Source organism: Halichoeres trimaculatus, unplaced genomic scaffold, assembly GCF_033239565.1.
Source record: "Halichoeres trimaculatus isolate MK-OKI-2021-1 unplaced genomic scaffold, fHalTri1.1 fHalTri1_scaffold_15, whole genome shotgun sequence".
NCBI classification, from domain to species: domain Eukaryota; kingdom Metazoa; phylum Chordata; class Actinopteri; order Labriformes; family Labridae; genus Halichoeres; species Halichoeres trimaculatus.
In genome coordinates this window covers 1502938-1517764 of record NW_027437193.1, presented here as the reverse complement: position 1 = coordinate 1517764, position 14827 = coordinate 1502938, and the positions used below count along the sequence as shown (strand labels likewise).

The following is a 14827-nucleotide window of genomic DNA, read 5'->3' as shown; positions in this document are numbered from 1 at the left end:
TTAGCAGCCTGTTGCATGTTTATGCTAACCGGTGCTAGACCTGATGTTCCCCGCGGGCTACGGAGAAGGAGGTGAGAATGGCGTGCTGGTGCTACGCTGTGAGCTAAGAAGAGACCACATCGACCTGTCCATCTAAGCCATGCTAACCCAGCACCAGAAGGCAGAGTAGCATCATGCTATTCACAGACATGGCTAACGGAGCTAACACTGGACACAGACACCTCATCAAAGGATTGGACCTGCTGTGAGCAGACAGGATCCAGGAGACAGAGACTGAACAGACTGGTGAAGAAGTCAAGCTCAGCCATGGACCCTGTGGAGGTGGAGGCTGATGGAAAATCCAAGCTATCGTCTCTGATGGGCATTGTTTTCTAGTTGACGATTATTATAATATTCTATTTATATATTCTTAATTGTTTTGCGCTATATCCTTTCTTGTATTGTTGCTGTGACCCTGAATTTCTCTTCGAGGAGATTAATAACATACCGTATTTTCCTCAGCATCTCTTCCTTTCCACATTAAATATTCTCTTAAAACTGTAACAGCCCATTTTGTAACTTTTTTGTGTTCTCTTCATCTTTTTCCTTTTCAGTCTTGTTGAGCTCTTCTGGTGTTACCTGCTTGTAACGTTGCCTGGCTCATTCTATTTTTGTTTCCTCTTCTTCACATTCATCATATGTTTTGTTTGGTCCAAAAATTTTGAAATTGATGTAAAAATCCATATTTCAGCGCTCTCGTGTTATCCTCACCTGTTGAAATGTGTGTGACATGTTGCTATGGTAACGCTCACAGCGGAGTGATACAAGGGTGATTTAACTTGCCGAACGAACTGTCAACTGGCGAACATTAGACCAATCTAAAGCACGCCAGTTGACATTGGAATTCTCACTGACCATGGTATAATATTGATTAATCATGGCTGCTGTGGTCAGGGGGCGTGGCCAAAGTAACAGTGGTAAGAACTGGTAAAAAGGAATTCTGCTAAGTGCTAACGTTAGCTCACAGGCTGGCCTGGGCTTCTTCTCTTGTTTATTGTTAGAGCAATACAGCTATAACTCTGATATCTGGAAACGGCTTTTGTGGACGGCAGAAACGGCTTCGTCTTTACAGCGCACTTTTTTTGAAAACGGCACAGAAAATAGTGGGATAGGAAAATGTGCGGCTCCGTGTGGATGTAGCCTGAGTTTGACTGACTTTTCTGACTGTTTTGTTGACATTCCCTTCAGCCCAGCTCCATCTAGTGGATACATAACGCAACCCCAGCCACTACTGTAGCTTCTACTTTATGCGCCTTATAATTCATTGAAGGTGGGCCTTATACTCTGAAGTGCCTTGTAGTGCAGAAAATACGGTAAATTCTATTCTATTCTGCATCCTGGTTTGTGAACAGGCAAACGTATTAAAGTAAGACTATTCCACGACCATCTCTAAAGTCCTTGTGCCTCTCCCTGACTCAACCTGCAGACATCAGTCAGGGAGAATTAAAGGATTGCTATCTCAGAGCTAAACGAGGACCAGCGGGGATTTTGGGCCCTATGGAAAACACCCAACGCCCCCAGTCTGGCATCCATGGTAAACAGACTCTGGAAGCTTTCACATCATCAGTTCAGGGCGGGATATTTACACCGGTTACTCCTCGCCTGCAGCGTGTAACATCTACAGAGATGAGAACAGAGAGAAGGACCCCACCGAGTCCAAACATGACTGGAAACACCTTCTTTTCTGTCCCGTTGGAGCCGTTTGTAAAGCAGCGATAATCCGCCCCAACAATCGGGTGCCTGTCTGTGACATGGGCCCTCGCTGTGTTTGCATACAAAGCAGAAAAAGAATGGCATGGCTGTAAAGCTGGTGACCTTTGATCCACATTCTTATACACAGCGTGTGGATGTGTGTATGGGTGTGTGTAACTGTGTGTCAGACCACTGCGATGAATGGGGCTAAACACAGCTCTCCATCAATACCAGGCAGCTATCAAAACAGCTGTTGTGTGATGGACTTTTGTGGACAGAGGACTTAAAACCTGTTCGCCGACTGAAATCTACATTTAACTCCTGTGACTCAGTGTTTCTCCAGCCACAGCAAACAGTCCCCACACCGAGCTGCAGTGATACATAAACACAGAAATATATAAATACATGTCAGGCAGAGCCGCTTTGATTCCTCAGCGTCATTCATTCTGCAAAAAACTCCACGCCATCTAAACTTGGAAACACACAAACCACGCTGCTGCACATCCGACGGTTTGTTTTGTTTTGGAAACAATAAACATACACTGTCCTGCATTAGCAACGTAAACAAGAGCTCTTACAAACACACCACAGGGGTGGAGCCACACACACCATCCACAGGCTCCATAAGCATTGGTTACCTCATTTCCTTCAAACTACACCTGCTTTTATCCTGGAAGAACACAGGTAAAGTTACTTTAGTGGCTGAAAACATCTAAAAACTTGATCAACTTGTCAAAATAAACAACATGTCTTTTTTTGCAGGAAAGCAGTGTCACACTCTGCTACAATTAGCTGAGTGTGGCTAACACAGGCAGTGCTAGCATCCCCGCTCTCAGTCCTTTTAGCAGATTAATTCCTCATGCCTGTGCTGGTTTCTCGTATCACTGGTTGAGTGGTTACAGTGCTGGCCAAAAGTATTGGCACCCCTGCAATTCTGTCAGATAATGCTCAATTTCTCCCAGAAAATGATTACAATTATAAATGCTTTGGTATTAATATCTTTATTTATTTTGTTTGCAATGAAAAAACACAAAAGAGAATGAAAAAAAAAGTCAAATCAATTATTATTTGACACAGAACTCCAAAAATGGACCGGACAAAAGTATTGGCACCCTCAGCCTAATACTTGATAGCACCACCTTTAGACAAAATAACTGTGAACAACCGCTTCAATGAGTTTCTTACAATGCTCTGCTGGAGTTTTAGACCTTTCTTCTTTGGCAAACTGCTCCAGGTCCCTGACATTTGAAGGGTGGCTTCTCCAAACTGCTGTTTTGAGATATGTCCACAGGTGCTCTATGGGATTCAGGTCTGGACTCATTGCTGAAGTCTCCAGAGCTTTCTCTCAAACCACTTTCTAGTGCTTTCTGAAGTGTGTTTTGGGTCATTGTCCTGCTGGAAGACCCATGACCTCTGAGGGAGACCCAGCGTTCTCACACTGGGCCCTACATTACGCTGCAACATTAGTTGGTAGTCTCCAGACTTCATAATGCACACGGTTAAGCAGTCCAGAGCCAGAGGCAGCAAAGCAACCCAAAACATCAGGGAGCCTCCGCCATGTTTGACTGTGGGAACCGTGCTCTTTTCTTTGAAAGCCTCGTTTTTTTCCTGTAAACTCTACGTTGATTCCTTTTCCCAAAAAGCTCTGCTTTTGTCTCATCCGACCAGAGAACAGTCTTCCAAAACGTTTTTGGCTTTCTCAGGTAAGTTTTGGCAAACTCCAGCTTGGCTTTTAATGTCTCTGGGTCAGAAGTGAGGTCTTCCTGGGTATCCTTCCATAGAGTCCCTTTTCATTCAGACGCCAACTTGTTTGGATGTTAGTCGAGGTTCTTTATCCACCATCCACACAATCTTTCATTGAAATCTCTCATCAATTTGTCTTTTCCGTCCACGTCTAGGGAGGTTAGCCACAGTGCCCTGGGCTCTAAACTTACTGATGACACTGCGTACGGTGGACACAGGAACATTCAGGTCTTTGGAGGTGGACTTGTAGCCTTCAGATTGCTCATCCTTCCTCATAGTTTTGCTTCTCAAGTCCTCAGACAGGTCTTAATTCTTCTTTCTTTTCTTCATGCTCAATGTGGTCCACACAAGGACACAGGACAGAGGTTGAGTCAACTTTAATCCATTTTAACTGGCTGCAAGTGTGATTTAGTTATTGCCACCACCTGTTATGTGCCACAGGTAAGTATCAGGTGCTGTTAATCACACAAATTAGAGACGCAGCACATGATTTTTCAGAGGGTGCCAATACTTTTGTCCATCCCCTTTTTTATGTTTTGTGTGGAATTATATCCAATTTGGCTTTTTGACAATTCTTTTTGTGGTTTTCCATTGAAGACAAAATAAATGAACATTTTAATATCAAAGCATTTATAATTGTAATCATTTTCTGAGAGAAATTGAGCATTATCTGACAGAATTGCAGGGGTGCCAATTAGGGCTGCAACGATTAGTCGACATAATCGACTACGTCGACGAAAAAAAATCATCGACGCAAATTTTAATAGTCGACGTGTCGTATTATTGTTTTTATTGTCGTTGTCTCATGGTGAAATCAAATACTAGGGGGTAATACTCATTTGTAACTTCAGTTCACACCATGAGGTGCTGTGTTATTGGATACCTTTATGGGAAAAGATCACTAAGTTCATACGTGAGGAATATTGATGAGGAAAAATCTCCGCTTCCAGAGAGCGCTGTGCGCCGACGGAGGCTCTGACGGAGCCTGACAGCTCAGGAGTTTAGCGTCTGATAACGTGATCTAGAGAGTCTCCTTCACTCTCTGTTACCGACAGTTTTTCAGGATCTAAGCGACAAACTAGTGTAATAAATTCCCCTAACTTTTGAAAAGAGAGGACATTTATCACTATCAAGCTCACACTGCAGCGGTAACACTCAGCGGGGAGGAGGAGGGGCGGAGTGTGCATGAGCGAAGTGGAAGTAGCGCATGTAGAGAAACGAAACTTAACGCGTTGTCATGGAGAGTTGGGGGAGAGTCAGACGGGATCGCACAGAGAGCAAAGCCCCAATAAACAAATAAACATTAGAAAACGAGCCCAAAGTCACTAATAAGCGGTGTGTCCAACACTGCGTACAACAACTTAATTTCTCTGTTACCTGCTTCATTCAGTTTGAGATTTAGCCTATTTATTTTTTGTATAGCCTAATACTTATATTTTTTCACGTCATCATGAATGAAATAAAGACAAACAAACAAACAAACAAACGTGACACAGGGCTGACCAATCAGAGGAGAGAACCTAACTATGGGTAAATGCAGTAAAAATGCAAAACACAGGTTGAATTATAAAGGTCTGCACATTTTAAAGGCCAAATTAGGTTGAAACTCAAAATAATCGTGATTAATCGACTAATCGAAAAAATAATTGATAGATTAGTCGACACTAAAAATAATCGTTAGTTGCAGCCCTAGTGCCAATACTTTTGGCCAGCACTGTATATCTCAGTGTAACCAGACTCAGTCTATACAACTTTATCTCTGTTTACTAGTTTCTCTGTGCTTGTTTACATATTGATAGTAGAGCATTATAGCACCATAGTGGTCATTACTCATGGCTACAACCTCAGTTAGTGGCTTCACTGCAGCTTAGATACATCATAATGGGGACAGACTGATTATCAGCTGGGCCCATTATCAATATACTTTACTGATCACCAATAAGCTTCAAAATGCTAAACATTAGCCCAGCCGGTAATATTTCGCATTTTGAAGCATATCAGCATTTGCCCTTTTTTTTAATCTGACAGCTGATAAGAAATTAAATTTGAGGCTGTGTTATTTTGGCTCCAATCCAGCTGCGCCTCTCTGTCTGCAGTTGCTAATCTGTCCTTAGCATTTTCCCAACCACAGTACCACCTGATTGGTTACACACAGAGACTTTTATTTTTTTTTGGAAAATTTGACTTCCTGTAGAAAACTTTAGGGAGTATCCATTTATGTAAGTTTTTATTTAACTTTGTAAGACAGCTGCTGAGCCTGAGAGCTGTTAAACATATGATTAGAGGCGTTTAAACAAAGTTAAGTGTTGGAGTTCGGATTATCTCTATTTTTGGCGCCATCAGTTTCCCTTTTACTGAATATCGGTTATTGGCTTCCTACACTATTGATAATTGGTATCAGCCCTGGAAAAAACGTATCAGTCTGTCTCTAATTTGCAATAACAAAAAAATTAACAATAAATTAGCAGATATAGCCTAATGATTTAGGTCGCACGCCCCCATGAGGCTAACCCTCGAAAGGCCAGCCTGAGTTGGAATCAAACCTGCGGTCTATCCACCGTCCTGTTTTCTCTGAAAAATAACTGAAAAGAAAAAAAGAACAAAAAAAACTTCATACATAAGAGTGTGTTAGGTATATTTGTGTGTAAACATATACATGGAAAATATATTTATTTCTGTATTTATTCACTTTTATTTTGTTTCATAATCATTATTATTATTATTATTTTTATTATAATTATTATTATTATTATTATTATTTTATTTCTTTCTTTGAATTGTTTTTTTTTTGGTCCCCGACTGTCCTGTTTGTTTGTTGTTGTTTATGTTGTTCTATCTGTAATAACACACAAAATAAAATCATATAAAGACTTTGATCAAAAAAAAATTCATACATAATCCTTGTATCTTCCTCCCCCTGGACAGTCCTAACATGTATTTTATTTAAAAAATGTTTTTCTTTGGTTCAGAGATCAGCACTCCAACATGGCAACACTGTCCCAGCACACAGGATGAAACCTCTGCAGCCATAACAGCACCAAGTCTTGGTATTTTTATGCTCTGCCGGTCAGACAGTAATCACAACGCTCCGCACAACGTTTGCAGATCTGTTTGACTCGACACATGCCATAAAAAGGCTGACCCTGGTCCCAGCGCATGTCATTTCCTCTGCTGATGCAGTGAGTCAATCACAGCGTCTAGACGAGGCCGGAACCAAAACACACGCTCAGCTGGGCCCTCCCTCCTCGCCCTGCTTCCTACACTGCCTCGTTTCCACCCTGCATGACCACAAGAGCTGATTTATCACCCCAATGTTACTCTGTTGATCCAAAATAAGCCCCATGTTCAACCCCGCTGGAGAAAAACGCCAGCAGGGAGGGGGTAAGGAGTGTATTTTTAGCTGTTAGGTTACCGCCTGGTGGAGGATGATCCCTGGGTATCTTACATGTCGCTGTGGGAGTTTTACACTGAGGGTTATCTCCATTTAAACAGCCCCTGAGTACATTTACATGGAGAATACAGTATCCCATATTATCATGACGAATACCTGCGTCTACCACTTTCTGATGACTGCATCTTGTTTGCACAGGTGTGTGTGATGTTTAATCCCAACACAAACCACGGTAATTTGGAAATTTGGGAAAATGAGACCTCTGTGGTGAACTGCTGACTGAGCACTATTAAATGCTAACACCCAGCTGCAGAAGTGGTGGATTTATCTCATTTCAAGCAACAGGAGAAAAGAGGGACAACAAATACCACCCAATATTTAATATGTCCTGTGTTGGACAAGAGAGAAACAGGTGAAAGAAAGGCGGCTGTGACCGATTAGGCCAGGTCAGTGTACCCACTAACGGCTAAAGTATGTGACGAATTATACCAAACGCTCAGCTTTAATATCTTCAAAAGTAACGTAAAGACTTTAACATTTCAGAAATTTGCAAAATTACAAAAAAAATGTTACAATTTAAATAAATTGAAAAATTAAACAAAATGATGAAATTTAACAAATTTTCAAAAGAAAAATGAATTTAATTTATTTGCATTATTTCTTAATTTTTGCAAAAATTTCTTAAATTGAAAAAAAAAAAAAAAATTGCAAAAGTTTTATAACATTCAAATTTGGTAGTGACCAAGACCATAGGATGATTACATTGATGGTGGATTCATCTGTAAAATTTATGTCTGAAAATCAAACCTTGGAAAATATATGTCAATAATTTTTTAACTTTAAAAAGTTTGCAAAAATTTCAAAATTTTCAAAAACTGCAAAGCAGTCAACAAAATTTGAATTTAAAAAATTGCAAGAATTTTAAATTTTGGAGCAAGTCTCAAGTGGACACTCTGGGAACTGCAGTTACATCTAAGACCAAAGGTCGCCACTTGATAACTGCTAAAACCATTTGACACTGTTCAACCACGGATTGGGTTTACATCAAGCAGCAACCCCTAGTTCAGTGTTTCTCAATTCCAATCCTGGGGCCCCCCTGCCCTGCATGTTTTAGATGTTACCTGAATCCAACACACCTGATTCAAATGATCAGCTCATCATCAAGGTCTGCTTGACCCTGATAACGAGCCATTCATCTGAATCAGGTGTGCTGGAGTAGGGTAACATCTAAAACATGCAGCCAGGGGGGCCCCAGGACCGGAATTGAGAAACACTGAACTAGTTTAAAACCATGAAGCCAAAACAGAAGTGCTTAAAACTGCAGTTTATGTTATGTCCACTAGAGGCTCGCTTGTAGAATCAGCAGAAACCACATACACACCAATTCAGAAAGGTAGATCTTAACAGCAGAAACAAACATGTCAAAAAACAGGTTCAAAAGGCAGTTTGGGGTTTTTCTCAGTTGGCCTCTATACATGTGTGTCAGTGTCTGTGTCTGCCTCAACCCCCTCCTCTGCCTGGATGTTGCTGTTTTGGTTGTTTCAGGATGTTTCTGGGTGGGGAGTAGGCGTGGTTACATCAGCCAATCACAGAGTGCCCAGTACACCAGTGACTTTGGGTGTTGATGGCAGTGAGTGGAAGAAGCTAATCAGAGCAGCTATGATAGCGGGCGTAGTGCGGAGGAGGAAAAACAACCAAAGTGAAACAAAACCTCAAACAGAAAAAGCTTTTTCCAAAACGAGGGTGAAGCTTGGCTCGACTTTCACTCACTTTCAGGAACTTGGAGAGCGACGCAAGTTAGCTTTCTGCTAACCAGGTATGTGTCAAATACCTGTGATTAGCTTGTGCTAACATACTAAGTCAGGTGCACAGCTCTCAATTCTCTTTCATGTAGAAATGCGATGCTACAAGTGGTTGCTTGGCTAGTGAGTGTGTTAACATATTCATGGTCGAGGGCCGTGGGTGTGTGCTGCTGCTGGCACTGAGCCAAAGAGGAGGAGCCCAGTTTGAATGTTGTGTTAACGAACAAGTAACGAAAATTCCTACAGACCCTACCTTTAAGCTTGCAAGTTTTGCCCATATATGGGCATGGCTGACTCGACTGACTGGCTGGCACACTGTAAGTGTTAGCAAAGAGGCTAACCTCTTTATCTTAATCTAACTCAATGGAAGTCAGGTTGAGTTCAGCAGTAATATTTCACAAAATATTTATATTTACATTTGTATATTCATATATCTAATAGAGCTGCTGTCAACGATGGACTTCAAAACTTAGTATAAGATACAAATGAGTGATGTCACAGAGACTATGTTCATATATTATACAGTGGTTAAGCTGTGTTAGATAAATCTACAGTTTCCAGGTGTTTTATTACATGAAGACCAGTCAGAACTTTGATTTCAGTTTGAATGAATAAGAAACTCAAGCATCCTTGATGTGAGTCCTTCATGGTTTTGACCAATGCCAGGTTGTAATACAGAATTCCCGCTAGGCTGTCCATTTCAGTGAGAAAAAATTCATCCATGTCCCTGCAAGTTTCTTTAGTGTACTCTTTCAGATTTCTCCATTTTAACCCGTACAGGTGAGTGTAACTGTGTCTAAATCTGTTTAAACACCACTGTATTGTCAAGTGTGGTCAAAATTAGCCTCACTTTTAGCTTCAAAGCTCACATCATGAAATTGGGGTTTATGAAGATTTCTGCGCCCCCTATTGGAAAAGCTGTGCCTCTTATCTATTTGTCGATTTGTGAATAAGTGAGCTGATCTTGATGCTGATGGTCTTATTTCGTCCCGTAGGCCCTTAAAAGAAATCAGGAGTCATTTCAGTCTGCTTCCAAACTAACAGCTCCTCACAGCAGCTTTAAGAGCGAGGATAAAATGCTGTTCATTGTGGCAAATGATGATACACCTCCCCAAAAGAGGAGTCAATCCAGCCAAACTGCTTCTAGTTTTGTGTCAAAAGACAAAAGTGAAAAATAATCAATCAAGATAATCATTTTTGTTTGTGTACAAGAAGACTTTAAGCCACGCCCACCCGTCTGGGGTCATCAGCAGCTCATCCAGCCGCGAGTGGAACGGGAACTTCAGCTCTGCCCTTATCACTCTAAGCAGTCGCCTCGTTCAGGATAAACACATCTCTCTGCTGCACGCTCCACATGCAGTCGCTGGGATCAACTCTCATCGTCAAACTCTGAAACTTACACTACAGACGCAATGCAGGTGTATTTAGCAGCTGACACAGCCCAGGAAGACTGCAGCTCACATGTCACGCCATGCCGAGGGCCACGCGCAGACACACTCCTCCGTGCCTTGCTGCTGGGGCATGTTTCATGGGGGCAAAGTCTGAGCTGAGTTCAGGCGATAGATGAAGACTGTAAAGTTTATTTACACCGCTGACAAAACAAAACAGCAATGTTACATCTAAAGGTGCCGAGGACCAGGGGTGTGTCCAGACTTTCAGGGCAGGGTGGCCCGACTGGCGCACTGACTCATGCAGGGGTGGCATGAAGTATGTGTGTACACACACACACACACACACACACACACCACTCCTCTCCTTCTGCATCACTGGGCACTCTTTTCTCATCCTCCATCACTGTTATTCCTAATTTTCTGTGCACCCCAGCCTCTCCCAGCTGTTTAACCAAGCTGCAGCTCTACCCAGAATGCCATTCTCTTCACACTCATTAGGCAGCTCACTTAAACCAATATAGGAATTCAACAACATGGAGATCTCATCTACTTTTCTTTGTCCAAGACAACTTTTTTCCCAGATCCAGCTCCACGAGGTATTTATCAACAGTTAGAGCTACGCTTTTAAACCTGACAACAAGCTAACTTTGTCAGTTTGTAGCGTAGTTTAGCAGCTGCTATATTTCTCTCTCCTCACAGCCTGGTGCTCTGAGACGTGTCTGTAACGTGTAACGTTAGTGAATCCTGGTTCTGTCCTACCAGAGCTCATCTACCAACTCCAACCTCACCAAGCAGAGCTAACGTAACCTGGCTCTTCATTTTATTGATAGACTCTCAAGCTTGAACAGACCACTGCAGAATAACTGCTGACTGTGGGTTGGAGGCAACGTTAGCACAAACAGATGAACCTGGGTTTTAGCTGTTAGCTTGTGCTCTATCTCTCTCCTGTTTCTCTTTCTTCTGCTCTTCTGTCCTTTTTCTGTCTGACAGTTAGGCTCCAGTGTCCACTGTCACTACAAAATTAATCACAGGAATTGTTTTCTGTGAAAAACACAGATCTCTCTTCTCACTACTAAACTTCATCAGCCAGCGTGGTGTTGTAAAAGCAATCCGGTCCTAAGAAGAAGCATTTAGGAATAACCTATACTGCACTGCTTCTTTATAGCTTCTATAATTTATTTTTGTATTTCTCTACTGGCACAATGTTTCAAAGATTTTTTTAACAGAGTATATGCTAAAACCCTGAGGTTAATTCCAAAACCTTTTTAAGACTTTTTAAAAAACCTTTCAAAAAGCTTAAAGTCTTTATCGCGACTTTGAGTTATTGTTGGCAACCGATCTTTAACAATTGTAGTTTGCATTTTTACAGAAATTATGTAAGCTGGGAAGGAATAAAGCTTGAAAGAATAAATGAAACAAAAGGTAGGTTCATCATCACTCCCACAACAAGAAACAAGACTTATTCAAGGCCAACTTGCAATAAACCCCGCAAAATGATATCATCATTATCAAAATTTAAGACATGAGGAGCCTGAGATTGTGTGATTTGCTATATTGTTGAATTTCATTTCAGGAGTTAAGTTGATGTTGTATTTAATTTCTCTTTTTAAAACTAGTAGTGACATTAACTTATAGCTGGTGTATAAACCTCTCACAATCTTTATTGTTGTATCTTATTGTAACTAAAATGTTTTATGTATTTATTTTATTTTATTCTTTTAATTTTTTTGTATTTTTATACTGACTCTAAGTGAGTAAAGTATTTCTATTCCATTCTATTTTATAACTTTTTTGGCCGAATGTTTAACGTCCCAATCAGGGAACAGTCACAAGGAGGAAAATAATATTCATGGATATTTTTGGAGCTTCAATTAAAAATTGAATACCTCTTAAAACCACAATTAAGACTTTTTAATACTTTTTAAGGGCCTTGATTTTAAGACCCTGCGGACACCCTGTTAAAAAACTACGATATTTAGAGGATCAAAAGGACAGAGGCACAGCTCAGCTGTCTGACAGGTGAGCACCTTGCAGCTCTAAGTTTGGAGGTTCAAAGCCCACCCCATTTCCATTATGGCTCCTGCCGATGATGCGCCTCATAACTCCCTATCAGAAACAGACTGGTGATGTCACGGAGACTACATCTTTGTACCATACAGAGTGTGGTTTTATCATATGTAGAAAGGGAAAAACAACGAGACACAACTGAGATATATGACAGGTTCCAGGGTCGACCAACTGCCCTACAAGGGACCACCCCTGGCCACCTCTCTGGACTCGCCCCTGCTTTGGACCAGCCGTGTCTGGTTCATTGGCTTGCAGCAGCATCCAATGAAAGATGGCGACCTCCGGCGTGATTTCGCGGATCCCCCCAAAAGGTTCTGAATAAAGCTAGTAATCAGTTAGCATCCAGCTAACTAACCCTGACACTTCCAAACAGATGGACGACAGTGTTTGTCTGTGTGTTTGATGTGTTCTGTGGTGATAAACAAGTCTAAGCAGAGTTTTTCACTCACCTGTCAACTCACTGCACGGCAATGCGAATCCTGTGGTGGTGGAGGCAACTGATGGTGGTGCTGGACTGAGGCCTTGAGCTGGCTTCCAGGCTAAATACGCAGGGTATGAGCTAGCAGCCTATATCGAGCACGCTAGCTGAGAACAACGGGCTTACTCCTCAAAAACTCACCGCGAAAACTCTTCAGAGCTCAGGGGGAACAGCCACAACCAGCTTCAATGTAATGACAAAAAACAACGCCCCCAAAACTGTCTGTGAAAATGGACTCCCTCCCCCGACCAGCACTGCAAGCTAGTTAGCGAGTGAGCTAGCCGAGAGTTAGCTAGCTAGCTTGCCGATCAACTTTGTGCTTCGATGAATCAGGAAATCTCAGATTCCTCACGATCAACTGCAGGCTCTACGGGAGGGGGAGTCAAGAAAAGGAGCCCAGAAACCGAGGGATAACCGTCTTCAACCTTCCGATCGATCAAACACTCGTAACGGCTAAAGATGAGCGAGAGGGGGGTTCAGGAATGGAGAAGTCGCCGTTTCCTTTCCCTTTCGTGTGCAGCACAAAGATCGTCAATAACAGGGCTGATGGGGAGCTCAGGGGAAGGCGAGTCCTACGAGTTCATTACTGCCTCCAATGAAGCTTTCAGATAATCCAACAAACACCTGCATCATGGATACAAAACTATGGAAACCCAGGTAAGAGAAAAAGAACAGTAGGAAAACTTCAGGACTTGCCTTCAAAGTTAAAATTAAGTAATAATTATCATACTAATTTTATTATTATTATCATGTTTAAAAGAAAGTAAATAAATCAATAAATTCAGAAATACCCTATTAATTCCGGGTGTGAAATTGCTCATATATAGTATACAAAAAAATAAAACAACAACTCTTGTCTTGTGGAAATGATCTTGTGCACATAAGATTCGTTAATGCTTCCAATAAATAATATATACAGTAGGGGTCTGCAACCTCAACCTGCAAGCTCAAAAGAGCTGTTCTCCTCACCTGGATGAAAGTCATTCAGGAGCCGCAAAGTCTACTTAATCTTCACAATAAGACAAAAAAAGTGTATAATCAGGTAAATAATTATCTAAACCAGTTTTTTTTTTTTTTTTATTTAAGTTATTTTTTAATTAATTTGCAAATTAAGAAAAAAAGAGATTTTTATAAATTTTGCAAAATTTGGAAATTAAAAAAAATCAAAAATTTGTGAAATAAAAAAAAGAATTTAAAAAATATAAAAAATTCAAAGAAATTGGTGAAATGTCATAAATTTGCAAAAAAAAAAAACAAACAAACCCCTAAATAATTCAATTTCAAAATACTGCTTAATTTCCAAAAAAACGTTTAAAACTTTCTAAAATTGCAATAAATAGTAATTTCTATTAAAAATGCAAAAATTTGCTTAATCTTTAAAAAATATGGAATTCTTTTTCTTAAATTGCAAATATACTAAAAAATTGAATTAAAGAAATACAATAAATTTTTAAAAAAGCAAAAAAAATCACAAAAGCTTTGTCTCAAGAGGTGATACATTTTTAGTCCAAATTTTATTTTATGATTTTTCTTAGTGTCTGTGTTGTTATCATTAGTACCCTCTGTAAGAAAAATATCAAAAGCCTTTTATTTTAATAATATTTTCAAAGCTACAAGGAGCCACTGCAAAGGAGTCAAAGAGCCACATGAGGCTCCAGAGCCACAGGTTGAAGACCCCTGATATACAGGTATGATTATCGAGGAAGCAAGTTAACATCTTGTGGATGGAACACAACAACTTGTGTGCACTGGATTATTGGTACAATTTGCTTGTTGATCAAATTAACATTTAGTTAGCTAAAGTATAGCTCTCAAACATATGCCTAAATGAGAAAAATGTGTCATAATGAGTGCACATGAGATTGACTTGGAAACACACATTATCTTCTGCCTCCTGGAGCAATTTGATCATCCTGTGTCCACAAGATATTTTGCAAAGAAAAGAAACACTTGATGACCCATCATGTGCACACAATGTAATTATATTGTAGGATCACATTATTAACCAATATGTAAATAAATCAGATTTTTCCCATTGGATGACTATCTTATGTGCAACAGATAATCATGTTTGAGATACGATCTTGTGGACATGAGAAAATATTTTGTGCAAACAAGATGATCATGTGTAGCATGCCTACGAGTCAACTGCACTGTAACACAGAGGGTTAAATGATGGACTACGTTATCTTTTTAACTAAAATAATAGCCAGCCCCACATTTG

At 40.5% G+C, this 14827-nt stretch overlaps 1 protein-coding gene across 3 annotated transcripts in view; it reads right to left on the bottom strand.

Moving 5' to 3' along the window:
- The window catches only part of larp4b (La ribonucleoprotein 4B), a 37829-nt gene extending 24719 nt beyond the window's left edge, over positions 1–13110 (bottom strand). For all 3 annotated transcript variants that reach the window (XM_074688593.1, XM_074688594.1, XM_074688595.1), the window contains exon 1: positions 12575–13110. The gene's annotated coding sequence lies outside the window, so the exon portion shown is untranslated. The remainder of the gene's footprint in view (positions 1–12574) is intronic.
- Positions 13111–14827: the final 1717 nt, after the last annotated feature.